This window comes from Typha latifolia, chromosome 7, assembly GCF_019914945.1.
Source record: "Typha latifolia isolate L0001 chromosome 7, TyphaL0001v2, whole genome shotgun sequence".
NCBI classification, from domain to species: domain Eukaryota; kingdom Viridiplantae; phylum Streptophyta; class Magnoliopsida; order Poales; family Typhaceae; genus Typha; species Typha latifolia.
In genome coordinates this window covers 11,937,736-11,959,363 of record NC_133092.1, presented here as the reverse complement: position 1 = coordinate 11,959,363, position 21,628 = coordinate 11,937,736, and positions in this window count along the sequence as shown.

Here is a 21,628-nt window from a genome sequence, read left to right as displayed (position 1 = left end):
AAACCTAATAAAGAGATTCGACAAGGACTAGAAGAAAAAAATAGAAGCATTTTGACGGTCTAACCCTTGAAATCACCATATCATCTTCACATCATTGGCCATGTCTCTAATGTGTTACTTCCATGAATGAAATCCTTTTAAATAGGAAACAACAAACTTTATAAATCATCTTGTGTGAGAAGCTCGAGCGGTGTGAGGACCCGATGGCATGCGTGGGGGGAAGATCCGACGGGCAATCAGCGGTGTGATAAGCTCAGGCGGTGTGAGAAGCTCTAGCGGCGTCAAGAGGCCCGATTGCGTGAGTGAGAAGCTCTAGCGGCGTGAGGAGTGAGGAGTGAGGAGGGAAGGGGCTATGCCAAAGTGTGATTGAGCTGGGGCATGGGTAAGGGAAGGGGGTAAGGGAAGGACGACGACACCTCTTTTCATAGTTTCTCACTTGAGTAGTTGAGTTTAGGCCTTAGGGTATTAGGGTTAGAAATTAGAATATATATATATATGTGTGTGTGGCAGGTAGGCAAGTTGACTCGACTAGACCCGACCCGTTTACTTAAACGAGTTAAACATCAAGCGGATCAGAAGTATAAACCTGAACATGACCCGATTAATAACGAATTAGGCGAGTTGTCTCATTTATGACCCGAATCCGTTAGACTAAACTCTAACCTGATTAACAGTCGGGTTATCGTGTTGGGTTATCAGGTCAGGTCAATATTTGCCACCCCTACCTGAGTATGGATCATTTTCAGAAGAAAAATAATACAGTTAATCAACATTGTTGTTTCCACGAAGTTCATCAAATTAGACAATAGAGTTAAGTAAATCTTGTTCTTCTAGTTGTTAATTGTATAACGTTCATAAAAGTTTACTAAATATATGGTTAAATATATTAACTATATTTTCTCGACGAAGAAGCTGATGTTTTTTTGCATGGACTAAGGTCATCCAAGATGGCCCAACTACACTTCCATTATGCACACAAATTGTGTTGCTACTTCTTCGGTCTAATTCATCTAAGAGTTTGATATAAGAAGAGGTTGAACTCTAAATGTTTGCGTTGCTTCTTCCTGTTGAGATGAATCATAATGTTGTTTGATTGTTGTTGCAAGTTTCTAATCTCTTACAATCCTCTCAAATCTCCTGATGTTGTTAAGTCTCAATAATTTGAATGTTTTTTTTACTGTAATCCAACCTTAAAAGCAAGAAACATTTTTGGCAAGCTAAATATGCCGAAATCCTTTTTCTCACAATATTTAGATCAAAAGAATCAAAAGAATCATATACTGAAATTAATGCAGTTGTGCACAATAACATGATGAACAAAGAAATCCACAAAGTTCAGCAATATCTATGGCAATGCAGAGTAGGCAACCATGCAATCTTAGATCACTCTCATCTTCTAGGGTGTTGGACTAGTCAATGATTGGTTAATTAATTAAATTAAACATGCATAAGAGTTGAGATATCTACTGAGAAAACTCCATGTAAATAAATAGTTGAGAGGAAAGTGAGTTTCTATGCCACTTAATGGGAAGCCAAGCAATTCTCCTCCTCCAGGTATGCACGTCAAGTAGCTAAGAAGATCATGCACTGTTACGCTAAATCTGGAGGTAAGAGTAAATTCTATTAATTAGATTATGTAGGTTGGTACCAATAAAGACATCAAAATATTATAAACTAATAATGGATATTATTTGGGGTATAATAAATGATAAAAAAATAGTAAGTGTTATTTAAAAGAGTTACAACTGATACAATCAATTAATATTACATGCGAATTTCATGCTGGTGGAGTAAATTAGAGATGTCGGACTCGGACCCGATCCGAGGAGATCGAGCCGCACCCGAACCCGAACCCGGAGAGATTGAATCAGTAGTAGTAGGGATCATCAATCGCAGCAGCAGCGAACGGATCAACAATCGCTGCAGCAGCGAACGGATCATCAATGGCTGCACCACCGAACGGATCATCAATCGTTGCATCGGTGACCTCCTCGCCTTCCGAGGCCGCCGGATTTCGAGTGGGCTCGTCAACGTCCTCCATCAAGGTGCTGTCCAGAAACTTCGCGATCTCCGCTGCGTCGACGTCGAAGTCGACGTCGTTGTCGTGCGGTGTCGCCGTCGAAGGACATGGCGGATTCCTGAAGTCGACGGCGTACGTCTCCGGCGGCGTAGAAGCCGATGGCATTGCCGGATTCCGAGTGGGCTCGTCAACGTCCTCCATCAAGCTGCTGTCCAGAAACTTCGCGAACTCCGCTGCGTCGAGGTCGAAGTCGTCGTCGTTGTTGTGCGGTATCGCCGTCGAAGGACATGGCGGATTCATGAAGTCGGCGGCGTCCGTCTCCGGCAGCGTAGAGGCCGATGGCATTGCCGGATTCCGAGTGGGCTCGTCAACGTCCTCCATCAAGGTGCTGTCCAGAAACTTCGCGAACTCCGCTGCGTCGATGTCGAAGTCGTCGTCGTTGTTGTGCGGTGTCGCCGTCGAAGGACACGGCGGATTCATGAAGTCGGCGGCGTCCGTCTCCAGCGGCGTAGAAGCCGATGGCATTGGATCCGGCGTAGGCATGCCGCAGTCCGTGACGAAGTCCGATGATGAAGGACAAGCGGGCTTCCCAGCTTCGGTGTCGGACGTAGGAGTTACCGGCACCGGCACCGGCACCGGCACCGGCGTCATCGGGATGGTCCATGCCGTGCTGCAGTCCCCCCAGGGGGTGGAATGACAAGGCGGATTGGGGAAATGGACAGTGGTGTTGAAGTCTGAGGAAGGAGCAGCCGGACTGAGGAAGTCGGCGATATTGAAGGAGCCCCGTGTAGAAGTTTCCAAGCCAACATAGCCAGAAGTCGACGGGAAAGGAGGGTTTTCCGCCACCGCAGCCGCCGCCGCACGTTTCTTCCGGCTAGAGGAGATGGCCTGCGCGCTCTTCTTGATCAAACACAGGACGGGCTCTTCACACTGCACGCGCGCATACATTATCCAATTATTTATTAAGAATTCAATACTAACACTGCAGAAAAGAAGAAAAGAGGTTTAGAAGATTTGATATATACCGGCCGAGTAGAGGCGTTGATGGGAGGAAGCTCGTACTCGTACATGACCCAGCCGGTGCTCTTCTTCCTCTTCCTCGTAGGTCTATCACCATCCTCCTCGCAGAGGCAAAACGAAAGCATCTGCTTGTACCCGAGAATCCGGCTGCTTTCGCTTTCGATCACCGGATTCTTCTTCTCAGCGTACCAAGTCCCCGAACCAGCGCGGCGGATCGTGTAGCCGGACTTCTGGTTCTGGAGGGTTCGGTGCGAGAAAAAGTAGCCCGTCTCCTCGTCCTCGCCGACAAGATTCCATGGCTCAGTCGAGTAGACCTCGGCGCTGACGATGGCGTCGGTGCAGGAAAGGGGAACCTTTCGGACCCAGTTCTTGAGATAACCATCGATGAGCTCCTGGTCGGTGGGGTTGAATCTGAATCCGCAAGGGAGGAGGGCGTCGAGCGATGGTGGTCTTCCTGCGCGCATTGTGGAAGAAGGTAGGGTTTGGAAGAAGACGAAGAAGAAATCAAGAACTCAGCTCAGCTCTGAAGAGGAGTGATTGAGCTGAGGTGAGGCGAGTGGATGGTCTGTTATATATAAAGGGCATTATTGTCTTTTTTGTAAATAGTAGTTCCCAATGGGTGTCGGAAAAAAGATTAGAAATTCCCTAATCGGAGAGATAAACTTCAAATCATCTATATTGAATTCTTCGATCTGTAGAACCTGAAATTTAATCATCTATATTTTATAGTTTCATTTTTATGTAGCCTTGAGAAAGATTAATCTATTGGACAAGAGCGGCCTATTATGCTTGCCCATGAGATTAAGGAACTTTTTAATAAGTTTTTGTTCCTCTTAAGCTGTGTATGGTTTCTGAACTTTTCTATTGATAATCTGGACTAGGTTTTCTTCTGCAACTACAAATGATCCAATTTTGTGTTAAGATGGCGAAGTCGGAGACGTGATAAATCTTCAAGGTTGGCTTGGAATTAACGAGTTTTCGTCTAATGTAAGGATATTGTATCCAAATAGGTGAGTTACAAATTTATTATGATCCCGACTAAATTATATTTATTATCTTTTTTATTATATTTGATAAAATTACAGCTGAGAATTTAAAAATTCTTATTGAAAACAAAATTATAAAAAATTGGATAAGTTTTGCAATGCATCTAAGATAATACCTTCAAATATTTAGATGATAAAGATATGAGAAAAATATATTTTATTTAATATATTTATTATTTAACATTTAATCAAGATTATTTTATATGTATCAAAAAAAAAACTTACTCAATTCTCTACAATTTTAATTTTTAAATTTAACCTCTAATTAAATTAAATATAATAAAAAATAACAATTATAATTTAGTCAAGACTACAGGATAGTTGAGTATCTAAGGCAAAAGTACTTAGTTTTATAAAATTTAGCCTAACTAAGAAAAGTGCAATTTCAATCTTTACATAAACCACCATATAATTTGTATTTATTAGCATACTCGCTCATCGTTATCAATCTTTACAATTTGACTCCTCTTGTGTAAGCAAATTTAAGATAAATATTTTGTAAAAAAAAAGTTAAAATAAATTCACTCCCCAAATAAAAAAGAGAGTATTTCTTTTTGAACACTTTATCAAAAAACTATGCTACGTTTTGTATTTTATTATTTATATCCGACATATATATTTAATACCTCAAAAAAAAAATCTTGCATTAGTTTTTTAACTGATAGTTATCATATGTATATATATAAATATGAAATGAACTTTGCATTTTTGAGCGAGTTTTTTTTTTTGAAAATTAAATAAAAAGGAAAACAAATTCTAATATCACATAAGATGTTCTAGATATTTTAGATTTTGTTTCTAAAATAATAAGATATTCCATGTATCATAAGAACATATCTATACATTAACAACCCATCTATGGCGATCAAACACATATAGTTTGCCAATTAGATACTTAAGACATGAAGTGGAATGAGACTTGGTGAAGAGATCGGTTATCTGCTCAGTGAATGATGCGTACATAAAGAAGACTAATAGTGCTAGCTAGAAATTGATGTCGAATAAAATGATAGTTTACCTCAATATGCTTTGTTTGCTCAAGAAACACATGATTACTAGCTATTTATATAGAACTCTAATTATCACAATAAATAGTAGTAGGCGTAACGAAAGACACACCTATATCACCTAACAAACAGTGAAGGCGAATAGTTTCTTTAGTAGTAATAGACATAGTCCTATACTCTACCTCACTACTAGAGCGAAAGACAACACCCTGTTTTCTTGCTCTGCTAGGAGATAAGAGAATTACTAAGAAATAAACAAAATCCATGACGAGTGATAGGATCTATTGCCCGGTCAATATCAAAATAAGCAAGAAGCACAAGAGTGCCCTCTATCAGCACATTGTAAGCATAAACACCAAGCTAAGTGGCATCCATCTCTTTCATCTTTGAAAATCATTCAAAGGCATCTTCTCGACTAGAGGTGATAATTTGACCTAACTTGTCTAAACTCGGCCTAAACCCACCCGATTTTAACCGGGCTAAGCTCGACTCGACCCAAGCTCGAGATGGTAGTGGATGGCATGGGCTAAGCCTTTGTCTATCCGGTTCGACTTGAAAACTCGACCCACTATGCCTATCCATGGCCCCGACTCATAATAGATGTATATTCTCATAATTTTTTTAGTCCCACATCGAATATTTAGTAAACTAAATCTTAATATATATATATTTTTTCATGAAAGATAATTAAAATGTCTTCATAGAGGCCTATCGTGTTTGGCGGACTGTGAACAAACATTTAAGTCTAATTGACCTGAAAAGCTCAGCCCGACCCGCCCAATGATCACCTCTTCCTGACAATACCCGTTCATTAGTGCAGGAGACTCCATCCTACTACACACATGCTCTGCATCCAAAACTCTCTATGCCTTGCAAAAACAATTCATTAAGGACTAATATATATAGTTGGACTCCAGGATTCAAACCTGAGCTTATATACTACTATTGGATATATTGAGGCGATAAGATGAAGCTTGTTACTAGTGTTAATTCAATAGGCTATACCTGGAGGAAAGTCATTCAAAGTTTGCTTGGTTCATATCTTATTTCTGTTTCCAGGTTTAACATTTTCATTAGCCAACAGTCTTTAGCTTTAGATACAGTTAATCAGTATTATAGTTTCGACCAAGAAGTTCAGCAAAGTAGACAATAAAACTAACTGTAGCTTGTTCTTCCAGCATAACTTGCATCAAAGTTTACTATATATATGGTTAAATATATTAACAATGTTTCTCGACAAAGAAGCAAAGGTCAATTGCGTGGACTAAGCTCATCCAAGATGGCCCAGCTACAATTTCATTATGAACATGAATTGTGTTGCTAATTCTTCAATCTAATTCATCCAAGTTTTATATAAGAAGAGGCTGAAGGTTTATATTTTCTGTTGAGATGAATCATTATATTTTCTGATTGTTGTTGGAAGCTTTTGATCTCTTCCAATCCATTCAAATCTCCTGATGTTGCTGAGTACTAATAATATGATTTGTTTTTTTTACTGCAATCCAACTTCAGAGCCAATAAAATTTTTGGCAAGCAAAAGCTGCCGAAATCCTTTCTCTCGTAATATCTAAAATTAAAAGAGTGAAAAGAATCAGTAGTAAGTGTTATTTATAAAAGAATTAATTTACAAGTTACAACTGATACCATACATTAGCATTTATTATATTACAGATCTCCCACACCCACATACTAATTTCTCACGCCCCGGTGGAGTAAATTAGAGATGTCTGACTCGGACCCGATCCGAGGAGATTGAGCCTCACCCGAACCCGAACCCGAACCCGGAGAGATTGAATCAGTAGTAGTAGTAGTAGTAGTAGGGATCATCAATCGCTGCATCACCGAACGGATCAACAATCGCTGCACAACCGAACGGATCATCAATCGTTGCACCACCGAACGGGTCATCAATCGTTGCATCGATGACCTCCTCGCGTTCCGAGGCCGCCGGATTCCGAGTGGGCTCGTCAACGTCCTCCATCATGGTGCTGTCTAGAAACTTCGCGAACTCCGCCGCGTCGAGGTCGAAGTCATCGTCGTGCGGTGTCGCCGTCGAAGGACATGGCGGATTCAAGAAGTCGGCTGCATCCGTCTCTGGCGGCGTAGAAGCCGATGGCATTGCCGGATTCCGAGTGGGCTCGTCAACGTCCTCCATCCAGCTGCTGTCCAGAAACTTCGCGAACTCCGCTGCGTCGAGATCGAAGTCGTCGTCGTTGTTGTGCGGTGTCGCCGTCGAAGGACATGGCGGATTCATGAAGTCGGCGGCGTCCGTTTCCGGCGGCGTAGAAGCCGATGGCATTGCCGGATTCCGAGTGGGCTCGTCAACGTCCTCCATCAAGCTGCTGTCCAGAAACTTCGCGAACTCCGCTGCGTCGATGTCGAAGTCGTCGTCGTTGTTGTGCGGTGTCGCCGTCGAAGGACACGGCGGATTCATGAAGTCGGCGGCGTCCGTCTCCAGCGGCGTAGAAGCCGATGGCATTGGATCCGGCGTAGGCATGCCGCAGTCCGTGACGAAGTCCGATGATGAAGGACAAGCGGGCTTCCCAGCTTCGGTGTCGGACGTAGGAGTTACCGGCACCGGCGTCATCGGGATGGTCCATGCCGTGCTGCAGTCCCCCCAGGGGGTGGAATGACAAGGCGGATTGGGGAAATGGACCGTGGTGTTGAAGTCTGAGGAAGGAGCAGCCGGACTGAGGAAGTCGGCGATATTGAAGGAGCCCCGTGTAGAAGTTTCCAAGCCAACATAGCCAGAAGTCGACGGGAAAGGAAGGTTTTCCGCCACCGCAGCCGCCGCCGCACGTTTCTTCCGGCTAGAGGAGATGGCCTGCGCGCTCTTCTTGATCAAACACAGGACGGGCTCTTCACACTGCACGCGCGCATACATTATCCAATTATTTATTAAGAATTCAATACTAACACTGCAGAAAAGAAGAAAAGAGGTTTAGAAGATTTGATATATACCGGCCGAGTAGAGGCGTTGATGGGAGGAAGCTCGTACTCGTACATGACCCAGCCGGTGCTCTTCTTCCTCTTCCTCGTAGGTCTATCACCATCCTCCTCGCAGAGGCAAAACGAAAGCATCTGCTTGTACCCGAGAATCCGGCTGCTTTCGCTTTCGATCACCGGATTCTTCTTCTCAGCGTACCAAGTCCCCGAACCAGCGCGGCGGATCGTGTAGCCGGACTTCTGGTTCTGGAGGGTTCGGTGCGAGAAAAAGTAGCCCGTCTCCTCGTCCTCGCCGACAAGATTCCACGGCTCAGTCGAGTAGACCTCGGCGCTGACGATGGCGTCGGTGCAGGAAAGGGGAACCTTTCGGACCCAGTTCTTGAGATAACCATCGATGAGCTCCTGGTCGGTGGGGTTGAATCTGAATCCGCAAGGGAGGAGGGCGTCGAGCGATGGTGGTCTTCCTGCGCGCATTGTGGAAGAAGGTAGGGTTTGGAAGAAGACGAAGAAGAAATCAAGAACTCTCTCAGCTCTGAAGAGGAGTGATTGAGCTGAGGTGAGGCGAGTGGATGGTCTGTTATATATAAAGGGCATTATTGTCTTTTTCGTAAATAGTAGTTCCCAATGGGTGTAGGAAAAAAGATGAGAAATTCCCTAATCGGAGAGATAAACATTTTAAGATACGCGTCGCCCACGACGGCCGTGGATGATAGATCCTACTTTCCTCTATCTTTGGAGACTCTCCTCATTCGATGTCTCTTCTTTCTTCCATTATTATTAGTATAATATTATTATTATTATTATTCAAATCAAATGGATGTGCCTTTGCGTGTCTGTCTTTTGTTGCTCATCACCATAGATTTTTTTTCCTCGAGCTTCTTTTCCCCTCTAGTTTCTTTTTTTGGTGAATATGAGAATTGTTTCCTTCTTAACATTCTCTTGTTGTGGTTGTTGAGCATTAAATAGTTTTGGATTTTTATGTTCTGTTCTTTTTACTTTTGCAAGTTGGAGATATATATGACTTGCTTATTACTTGGGAGAAACTTAAAAGAGTAATACCAGATGTAACTTATCCCAGAGTCAACTGCATACATACTGACTTTGAAAAATACTACTTTCTTTGCTGCACGAAATTACCTGACAATCAACACACTTTATTAAATCTATCTACCAGGTACACAATTAAGCACAAGAGATTATTACATAATTTAGCAAACATAAAATTGTAATGTGATCATTGTCATGTTACCTTATGTAGGCAAATAGGTAGATGGAGCTTCTGAGATGAAGAGTCCAATCCTTTAAAATAAGTCTAGATGTTGAAATAGATTATTTGGATGCTAATGGAACATTCATAGGCATACGTTCTTATCTACCTTTGTACTCTGTCCATTTGGAGGGCTACCACGGAACTAATTTTAGAATGAAGAAGCGTTCTGTCAACCATGAGAAATAAGGGTCTCTCAAATTTACCAAAGAGACTGTATGGAGCTTCCAAACTATGTAAAATCTCAAAGAGTCTACAGGCAAGTTATCCTTGGCTATTAAAGATTGACCCTTATTTCCTTATAAGATTTCTCTTTTGCTCTACTGGTGTTAATGTTGGCTCGCAGTGCTTGCTTCAACACACATTTATAGTGTGCAAGTTAGTTAAATTTTCTACTCTTACTTTGAGCTACAATGAATCTCCTCATCAGATTCTTATTATTTCTATCAAATTTAAAAAAATCAGGATCGAGATTGGTCTTTGAAAAAACGATACGTATAGGCTAGATTGGCAATATCGGCTGTATCATTTGCCCGGATCGGATCAGACTTTTTTTAATTAAGTAAATTCTAAATATTATTTAAAAATAACCTAGTTTTGCTCAGATAGGAATTTACTTTGGAGATGGAGGGAATTGACTATAATTTTTCTAGTTATAGCACATAGGTTAAGCAAGTCGGGTTTCATTATAAATGTGTTATACAAAGTTCATGTACTAAGTGTGTTAAAACACATTTATTATTTGGCTTATTTTCACAATTGTGACCTAGTAGAGTTTTACCATGTAGGAAAAGAAATCTTGTCCATTCTAATGCAAAATCATAAAAACCAGAAGTTCAATTAAATATCATACTCTGATCGACAAATGCATTGCAAATTGCACACTAGAACATCAATCAGAGAGACAGAACACATGGAATATGCGCAACCTCTCGATGAATACTGCAATTGGCATGAGAACATGCAAACATCAACGAGTCGTGCGTAATTTGATATGTTTGATAAATATTATCGCAGAATTTTCTGCAAGGACTCGCGTGGAAACTTGATTTGCATGCTGTTGATGTAATCATCTGCTGCTATATCTATTAGAATCTGTAAGCCAGATGCTTGAAAATAAGAAGAGATTCATGTCTAGCATGAGGGATAAGAGGCACTCAGACTAGCCAAGGAGACTGCCTACTAATCCGCATGAAGCTTTCAGGTGATTGAAAACCTCAAATGGAGATAGGCAAGTCATCCTTGGCTACCAAAGAAACTCTTATCTACATGTAAGACCTCTCTTCCAGTTTATTTGTTCTCTGTTTGGATGCTAATGCTTGCTTCACTATGTATTTATACTTTCAGCAAATGTACAATTTCATATCAGCTGTCCACCTCCATCTCTTCCTCTAATGCCTGTGGTACCTTATACTCTATTTCTTTTTTCGTCTGATCTTCTCCATAGGGGAATATATTCTTGTGCTATTCTTGGGACCACTTCCTCTAAATACATCAATTTTGAGTTTCTATGTTTCCTCTAGGGCTGTGCTGTGGATAAAGAACTTCTGAAGGTAGCTAAAAGCTTCCCTATGTTTTGGCGGGAAGCTGCCTTACCCTCTTGGTTCAGACATGGGAGGTAGATGCTTTATTTCCCTATCTTTCTTGGACTCCTTTGACATTCTTATGCGGATTTGGGTGGGATCAACAGTGTTTAGACACGAACAAGATTTGATTAATAAATAGGTTATATTTAGTAAACACAAACACGATCCGATTAATAAACGGGTAATACGACCTAACCTACCTAACTTGTTTAATGAATGGGTCGGATTAACTCGACACACTAACACGACTCGTCTAATCTGGCATGTTAACACGACCTATCTAATCTGTTTAATATATATTTTAATATAAAATTTAATATTTACTAATTTATTATATATAAATGGTGTATTATATAAATAAAATAACATATTTTTAACTCAAAACTCATACAACATTAATATTATAATCTTAATAATTTACCATAACAAAATTCCATACAATACAATAGAGTATGGAACAAATTTCTAAATCTTAAATTTCTTGTTTTATAGCAGTGACAAGCTCGGAGTTTCTTATCAGAACGGTTAAGGCTATCCAAATTGCCTTTCCATCATAACAAATGATATGACATCTAAGAAGAATAAAAAAGAAATTTCTTGTTTGATAGCTCAATGGCCTCATCTATCATATTGACTGAGATAGATAGATAGATAGATAGATAGATAGATAGATAGATGGAAGTTTTCTTACAAATATTCTATAAATATGGTAGAAAAGGCTAAATTTGCTTAATAATATGAAATCCTCGACAGAAGGATAGAACCCATCAATGAAGCAAAACAAAAGCATCTCAAAGGCACATTAAAGATAAATATATAACAAATATATAAAGTATCTTTTCTTTTTATCATTCAAGAGGGCTAGAACTATATGAAGGGCTAAGTCTCTCTGTATCATTTTTTGATCATTTAAGAGCCCGAATACTATATATGGGTTGGACAAAGAGTCAATCCTCTTTATATTGCTGTAGGAGTTGCCTTAATACCATTCCAACTGCAGTAAGAATTTGGTAGAACTAAAATGCTATGATTTGAAGAGTATGTCATTCAAAACTTACACGCAATCAAATGCCTAAACATAGAGAAGCTTCAAAAGACTTAGAGAAAACTTTGAATCTCTTCAAAAGAGAACTTCTTTTTTAATGAATTAAACACATCAACAAAAAAATAGAAGAATTTTTTGGAAAAACAGGGCTTAGATTCGCCTTTGATCGATCATATTAGAGATAGTCTCCCAACTCTTATCATCCAAATAAAATCCGTCCTAAGGTCAAATGGCTACAGCGATTGCCTTGAGGCCATCTGAGCCGACATACCATCAAAACCCTAATTAAGAGATCAAACAAGGACTTGAAGAGAGAAGAGAAGCATTTTTGACGGTCTAACCCTTGAAATCACCATATCATCTTCACATCATTGGCCATGTCTCTGATGTGTTACTTCCATGAATGAAATCCTTTTAAACATGAAACAACAAAAGCTATGAACACAACTAACTTTATAAATCATCTTGTGTAAGAAGCTCAAGCAGTGTGAGGACCCGATGGCATGTGTGGGAGGAAGATCCGACGGGCGATCGGCGGTGTGATAAGCTCAGGCGGCGTGAGAAGCTTGAGTGGCGTCAGGAGACCCGATTGCGTGAATGAGAAGCTCCAACGACGTGAGGAGTGAGGAGGGAAAGGGCTATGACAAAGTGTGATTGAGCTGGGGCTTGGGTAAGGGAAGGGGGTAAGGGAAGGACGAGGACGCCTCTTTTATGAGTTTCTCACTTAAGTAGTTGAGTTTAGGCCTTAGGGTATTAGGGTTAGAAATTAGAATATATATATATATATATATATATATATATATATATATATATATGTGTGTGTGTGTGTGTGTGTGTGTGTGTGTGTGTGTGTGTGTGTGTGTGTGTGTGGCGGGTAGGCGGGTTGACTCGACTAGACCCAACCCATTTACTTAAAGAGGTTAAACGTCAAGCGGATCAGAGGTATAAACCTGAACAAGACCCGATTAATAACGGGTTAGGCGGGTTGTCTCGTTTATAACTCCAATTCAATTAGACTAAACTCAAACCTAATTAACAGTCGGGTTATCATGTTGGGTTATCAGGTCGGGTCAATATTTGCCACCCTTACCTGAGTATGGATCATTTTCAGAAGAAAATTAATGCAGTTAATCAGCATTGTTGTTTCCACGAAGTTCATCAAATTAGATAATAGATGTAAGTAAATCTTGTTCTTCTAGTTGTTAATTGTACAACGTTCATAAAAGTTTACTAAATATATGGTTAAATATATTAACTATATTTTCTCGACGAAGAAGCTGATGTTTTTTTGCATGGACTAAGGTCATCCAAGATGGCCCAACTACACTTCCATTATGCACACGAATTGTGTTGCTACTTCTTCGGTCTAATTCATCTAAGAGTTTGATATAAGAAGAGGTTGAACTCTAAAGGTTTGCGTTGCTTCTTCCTGTTGAGATGAATCATAATGTTCTCTTACAATCCTCTCAAATCTCCTGATGTTGTTGAGTCTCAATAATTTGAATGTTTTTTTTACTGTAATCCAACCTTAGAAGCAAGAAACATTTTTGGCAAGCTAAAGATGCCGAAATCCTTTTTCTCACAATATCTAGATCAAAAGAATCAAAAGAATCTTATACTGAAATTAATGCAGTTGTGCACAATAACATGATGAACAAAGAAATCCACAAAGTTCAGCAATATCTATGGCAATGCAGAGTAGGCAACCATGCAATCTTATATCACTCTCATATAAGATTAGAAAGTCAAAGCCATCCTCATCTTCTAGGGTGTTGGACTAGACAATGATTGGTTAATTAATTAAATTAAACATGCATAAAAGTTGAGATATCTACTGAGAAAACTCTATGTACATAAATAGGTGAGGGGGACGAAAATGAGTTTCTATGTCACTTAATAGGAAGCCAAGCAATTCTCCTCCTCTTCTTTCTGGGATTTGCAATTGTGACAAATGTAAGTTACAGTAGAGAAGGTATGCACATCAAGTCGCTAAGAAGATCATGCACGGTTGCACTAAATCAGAAGGTAAAAGTAAATTATATTAATTAGACTAAGTAGGTTAGTCGCAATAAAGACATCAAAACATTATAAAATAATAATGGATATTATTTGGGGGTATAATAAATGATAAAAAAAAAATAGTAAGTGTAATTTAAAAGAGTTACAACTGATACAATCAATTAATATTACATGCTAATTTCATGCTGGTGGAGTAAATTAGAGATGTCGGACTCGGACCCGATCCGAGGAGATTGAGCCGCACCCGAACCCGAACCCGGAGAGATTGAATCAGTAGTAGTAGGGATCATCAATCGCTGCAGCAGCGAACGGATCAACAATCGCTGCAGCAGCGAACGGATCATCAATCGTTGCATCGATGACCTCCTCGCCTTCCGAGGCCGCCGGATTCCGAGTGGGCTCGTCAACGTCCTCCATCAAGCTGCTGTCCAGAAACTTCGCGAACTCCGCTGCGTCGAGGTCGAAGTCGACCTCGTTGTCGTGCGGTGTCGCCGTCGAAGGACATGGCGGATTCATAAAGTCGACGGCGTCCGTCTCCGGCGGCGTAGAAGCTGATGGCATTGCCGGATTCGGAGTGGGCTCGTCAACGTCCTCCATCAAGCTGCTGTCCAGAAACTTCGCGAACTCCGCTGCGTCGAGGTCGAAGTCGTCGTCGTTGTTGTGCGGTGTTGCCGTCGAAGGACATGGCGGATTCATGAAGTCGGCGGCGTCCGTTTCCGGCGGCGTAGAAGCCGATGGCATTGCCGGATTCCGAGTGGGCTCGTCAACGTCCTCCATCAAGGTGCTGTCCAGAAACTTCGCGAACTCCGCTGCGTCGATGTCGAAGTTGTCGTCGTTGTTGTGCGGTGTCGCCGTCGAAGGACATGGCGGATTCATGAAGTCGGCGGCGTCCGTCTCCAGCGGCGTAGAAGCCGATGGCATTGGATCCGGCGTAGGCATGCCGCAGTCCGTGACGAAGTCCGATGATGAAGGACAAGCGGGGTTCCCAGCTTCGGTGTCGGACGTAGGAGTTACCGGCACCGGCACCGGCACCGGCACCGGCGTCATCGGGATGGTCCATGCCGTGCTGCAGTCCCCCCAGGGGGTGGAATGACAAGGCGGATTGGGGAAATGGACAGTGGTGTTGAAGTCTGAGGAAGGAGCAGCCGGACTGAGGAAGTCGGCGATATTGAAGGAGCCCCGTGTAGAAGTTTCCAAGCCAACATAGCCAGAAGTCGACGGGAAAGGAAGGTTTTCCGCCACCGCAGCCGCCGCCGCACGTTTCTTCCGGCTAGAGGAGATGGCCTGCGCGCTCTTCTTGATCAAACACAGGACGGGCTCTTCACACTGCACGCGCGCATACATTATCCAATTATTTATTAAGAATTCAATACTAACACTGCAGAAAAGAAGAAAAGAGGTTTAGAAGATTTGATATATACCGGCCGAGTAGAGGCGTTGATGGGAGGAAGCTCGTACTCGTACATGACCCAGCCGGTGCTCTTCTTCCTCTTCCTCGTAGGTCTATCACCATCCTCCTCGCAGAGGCAAAACGAAAGCATCTGCTTGTACCCGAGAATCCGGCTGCTTTCGCTTTCGATCACCGGATTCTTCTTCTCAGCGTACCAAGTCCCCGAACCAGCGCGGCGGATCGTGTAGCCGGACTTCTGGTTCTGGAGGGTTCGGTGCGAGAAAAAGTAGCCCGTCTCCTCGTCCTCGCCGACAAGATTCCACGGCTCAGTCGAGTAGACCTCGGCGCTGACGATGGCGTCGGTGCAGGATAGGGGAACCTTTCGGACCCAGTTCTTGAGATAACCATCGATGAGCTCCTGGTCGGTGGGGTTGAATCTGAATCCGCAAGGGAGGAGGGCGTCGAGCGATGGTGGTCTTCCTGCGCGCATTGTGGAAGAAGGTAGGGTTTGGAAGAAGACGAAGAAGAAATCAAGAACTCTCTCAGCTCTGAAGAGGAGTGATTGAGCTGAGGTGAGGCGAGTGGATGGTCTGTTATATATAAAGGGCATTATTGTCTTTTTCGTAAATAGTAGTTCCCAATGGGTGTAGGAAAAAAGATGAGAAATTCCCTAATCGGAGAGATAAACATTTTAAGATACGCGTCGCCCACGACGGCCGTGGATGATAGATCCTACTTTCCTCTATCTTTGGAGACTCTCCTCATTCGATGTCTCTTCTTTCTTCCATTATTATTAGTATAATATTATTATTATTATTATTCAAATCAAATGGATGTGCCTTTGCGTGTCTGTCTTTTGTTGCTCATCACCATAGATTTTTTTTCCTCGAGCTTCTTTTCCCCTCTAGTTTCTTTTTTTTTTATTTCGTATTTGTTCTTTTTTTTTCTCGATCTGTCCTAGTTTTATTTTACTTGAGTGGAATTGGAAGAGAAGTTGGATTTATTTTTTTGTTCTTCCAATTTTTTAGTTTTAAGATAATAATTTTAATTCGACGACTAATTGGTTTTATGTGTTCTTTCAATTACAACAATTGGTCAAGCAGTCACGGCCTTAGACTGTTGAGGGACAATAAGGGCAAACTTGATCAGGTTATGAGTGAACATGCCCGACATGGATGCACTCAAGCTTCTGGGTCTTGTTGGCCTCGAAATGGATCTTCATATTATTATTAGTAAGATTTTTGGTGAATATGAGAATTGTTTCCTTCTTAACATTCTCTTGTTGTGGTTGTTGAGCATTAAACAGTTCTGGATTTTTATGTTCTGTTCTTTACTTTTGCAAGTTGGAGATATATATGACTTGCTTATTACTTTGGAGAAACTTAAAAGAGTAATAACAGATGTAACTTATCCCAGAGTCAACTACATACATACTGATCCTGAAAAATGCTACTTTCTTTTGTAATAATCCAAGGTTAAAAAAAAATTATTATTCCTGCACTGCATGGCACGACAGCTCGTGCCATGCAGTGGCAGCGGAGATGGACGCCACGTGCCCCAAGCGCTGGCCCGGCCAACCTGGCCGAGCCAGCTAACGCGGTGGGCCCCGCCGCCGCCGCAGCCTCCCTCCCCACCGCCTCTCTCTCCCTTTTCTTCCTCTCTCTCTCTCTCTTTTTCTCTTTGGAGCTCTCTCTGACCTTTCTCTCTTTCTCTCTCTCTCAAACACTCTCTCTCTTTACCCACTATCGCCGCCCTCCTCCAGCTCCGGTGAGCCTCCCTCTCTCTCTCTCTCTCCCTCCCTCTCTCTCTCTCTCTACCTCTCTCTCTCTCTATTTCTCTTTTTCTCCTTGTCGGCTTCTTCTTGGAACCGCCTGAGGATTGAGCCGTCGGCGAAAGGCCGGCCGCTGAATGGCCACCAACGACTGCACCCCTCCCCCATGGCCCAACCCTCTTCTTCCTTTTTCTTTCCTCTTCTTCTTCTTCTTCTTCTTCTTCTTCTTCTCTTCCTTCTTTCTCTCCTCCTCCTCCTTCTTCCCTTCTCTCCTCTATCTGCACCTTGTAAGTGGTGCTAGGCTCGGCCCAGCGCCTTGCTGTGCATGGTGCTGGGCTGAGCCCAGCACTATATACAATTCTATATTTTGTTCTTTTTTCTCTCTTCTCTTTCTATATATATATATATATATATATATATATATATATATGCACAATTAGTTTAGCTTAGTTAATTTAATGTAATTAAGTTATACAAATTAAATATAATTATATCATAGTTAGTATATAGTTCTAATTATACCATGTTTAGCAAAATGCCTGCAATATAAATTACTATTTTAATCCTAAGAAATTTTTAGGGTTATGTACGTATATTTTTACGTAATTAATTCAGTAACTTAATTCTTATTTTCTTAATTATCAAAGAGAATAATAGACAGATAAAATATATTCTAAATACACAAATAAATAATATAATTATGTAGGTTGGTACCAATAAAGACATCAAAATATTATAAACTAATAATGGATATTATTTGGGGTATAATAAATGATAAAAAAAATAGTAAGTGTTATTTAAAAGAGTTACAACTGATACAATCAATTAATATTACATGCGAATTTCATGCTGGTGGAGTAAATTAGAGATGTCGGACTCGGACCCGATCCGAGGAGATTGAGCCGCACCCGAACCCGAACCCGGAGAGATTGAATCAGTAGTAGTAGGGATCATCAATCGCAGCAGCAGCGAACGGATCAACAATCGCTGCAGCAGCGAACGGATCATCAATGGCTGCACCACCGAACGGATCATCAATCGTTGCATCGGTGACCTCCTCGCCTTCCGAGGCCGCCGGATTTCGAGTGGGCTCGTCAACGTCCTCCATCAAGGTGCTGTCCAGAAACTTCGCGATCTCCGCTGCGTCGAGGTCGAAGTCGACGTCGTTGTCGTGCGGTGTCGCCGTCGAAGGACATGGTGGATTCCTGAAGTCGACGGCGTACGTCTCCGGCGGCGTAGAAGCCGATGGCATTGCCGGATTCCGAGTGGGCTCGTCAACGTCCTCCATCAAGCTGCTGTCCAGAAACTTCGCGAACTCCGCTGCGTCGATGTCGAAGTCGTCGTCGTTGTTGTGCGGTGTCGCCGTCGAAGGACACGGCGGATTCATGAAGTCGGCGGCGTCCGTCTCCAGCGGCGTAGAAGCCGATGGCATTGGATCCGGCGTAGGCATGCCGCAGTCCGTGACGAAATCCGATGATGAAGGACAAGCGGGGTTCCCAGCTTCGGTGTCGGACGTAGGAGTTACCGGCACCGGCACCGGCACCGGCACCGGCGTCATCGGGATGGTCCATGCCGTGCTGCAGTCCCCCCAGGGGGTGGAATGACAAGGCGGATTGGGGAAATGGACCGTGGTGTTGAAGTCTGAGGAAGGAGCAGCCGGACTGAGGAAGTCGGCGATATTGAAGGAGCCCCGTGTAGAAGTTTCCAAGCCAACATAGCCAGAAGTCGACGGGAAAGGAGGGTTTTCCGCCACCGCAGCCGCCGCCGCCGCACGTTTCTTCCGGCTAGAGGAGATGGCCTGCGCGCTCTTCTTGATCAAACACAGGACGGGCTCTTCACACTGCACGCGCGCATACATTATCCAATTATTTATTAAGAATTCAATACTAACACTGCAGAAAAGAAGAAAAGAGGTTTAGAAGATTTGATATATACCGGCCGAGTAGAGGCGTCGATGGGAGGAAGCTCGTACTCGTACATGACCCAGCCGGTGCTCTTCTTCCTCTTCCTCGTAGGTCTATCACCATCCTCCTCGCAGAGGCAAAACGAAAGCATCTGCTTGTACCCGAGAATCCGGCTGCTTTCGCTTTCGATCACCGGATTCTTCTTCTCAGCGTACCAAGTCCCCGAACCAGCGCGGCGGATCGTGTAGCCGGACTTCTGGTTCTGGAGGGTTCGGTGCGAGAAAAAGTAGCCCGTCTCCTCGTCCTCGCCGACAAGATTCCACGGCTCAGTCGAGTAGACCTCGGCGCTGACGATGGCGTCGGTGCAGGAAAGGGGAACCTTTCGGACCCAGTTCTTGAGATAACCATCGATGAGCTCCTGGTCGGTGGGGTTGAATCTGAATCCGCAAGGGAGGAGGGCGTCGAGCGATGGTGGTCTTCCTGCGCGCATTGTGGAAGAAGGTAGGGTTTGGAGTTGACGGTTGACGGTTGACGGTTGGAAGAAGACGAAGAAGAAATCAAGAACTCTCTCAGCTCTGAAGAGGAGTGATTGAGCTGAGGTGAGGCGAGTGGATGGTCTGTTATATATAAAGGGCATTATTGTCTTTTTGGTAAATAGTAGTTCCGAATGGGTGTAGGAATAAAGATGAGAAATTCCCTAATCAGAGAGATAAACATCAAATCAGATATGATGTATTTGAAATTTAACACTTTGAACCCGAAATGATATATTTGAATTCAATTTAAATTTACAAGGGAAAATTGATATGCATGCTGTTCATGTAATCATCTGCCGCTATATTTATACCAGGAGGAAAGGCATTCAGAATTTTTTATGCACATGAATTGTATTGCTAATTCTTCAGTCTAATTCATCCTATTGTTATATAAGAAGAGATTGAAGATTTACTCTGCATTGCTTCTTCCTATTGACATAATCATAATGTCTTCTGATTGTTGTTGCAAGTTTCTGATCTCTTCTAATCCTCTCAAATCTCTTGCTGAGTTCTCAATAATTTAATTCTCTTTTCTTATTTTTTTTTACTACAATCCAACTTCAGAACCAATAAATATTTTTGGCAAGCAGAATATGCTGAAATTCTTTTTCCTGCAATATCTAAAACTAAAAGAAATCAAAAGAATTTTTCACTAAAATTAATGTAGAAGTGAGCAAAATCTAAAGCAATAGCATGATGAACAGAGAAATTAACAAAGTTCAGCAAACTTTCTGGGACTATGGATGTTGCAATAGAGAAGATATTTTATACGAAATAGAAATGTTGCAAAGTGGATTTAAATTAAAACAGGGGAAATACAGTAAATGGATTGATCTCCATAGAGAAAATATTCATATTCAAGAGTAATTAACCAAGTACTATCTCAGTATCTTGTTAGCTAACTATTTTCTCCACTATTTGAAGTCCAATTAACAAGACAAATTAATAAAACAACAAAATCCTTTAGGAGATGAAAAGACCAATATATAAAACCAATAGATGTTACTACAACCTATAGACAGAACCATATGACTTCTCTAGTTGAACTGCAAACGGTAATCAGAAAGTAACATCATTTGATTTTAAACTTTGGAACGTACTTTTTTATTTAAGTAACTCTTCATCTTTAAGTGTCACTGTGTATATGACTTATTTACTGATATGAGCAGCGAATGAAATTAAAAGTCACAAGAATTCTATAGTCAAAACAAACATATTTCCAATTAGCTTTCGAAAGTGAGAAATACACTAACTATATAGGGTGAGATGATCACAGAAGGTCTAACAAGATGAAAATGAGGGCGCCGACACTAGTAGGCTGCTCTACTAGGGTTTGGGCTTTCCTCCTCTCCTCCACCGAAGGTTTTCCTCGTTGGCGATCATCGTCAGCTTCTTTCTCCCTCTCCCCTCCTCCTAGCCTCGGCTGGGAGGGGGAAGAGGTCTTTTCCCCTTCACAGAAGGTATTTCTCCTCTCATCTTTCCCCTTCTTTCTTCCCCTCCCTCTTTCATTCTCTTTTTCTTCCTTCTCCTCCTCACTTCTCTCTTCTCTATTTCTTCTTCTTTTTCCTCCCCTCCTTGTTTTGTTTTGCTTGACCGGGTCATCACTGTTAAAGGCGCAGCAACTATGGTCGTCGAAGTTGTAGTTGCTGCGGATGAGGCTGTTGCAACCATGGCCATCTAGGTCACGATCCCTCCCTCGTCCTCTTCCCCTCTCTTTCTCTCATTCTCATTCCCCCTTCCTCCACTTTTGTACCACCTCCTCGTCATGCCGCTCCTAACCGATGGCTCCACTTTGTCAACTCCACCTCTTTTTAGAAGCTTACTCCGCCATCTCCCAATCCATCGTTATTTTTTGCCGCAGCTGCTCCACTATCGCCCACTGCTTACCTTCTCTCTCGCCGGTGAGGGTGATGACCACAATTGGTAGCTGTTGAGTCATATTGTTCTCTTGGTGATGGTTATTTAATCTTTTTATAGCTTGAAGCTACGTAGCTTCTGATCCGTTCGAGATCGAAAATAAGCTTTAGTTAGCTTGTTTGTTTGCATGATCGAATGAGTTGGGTGTATTTTA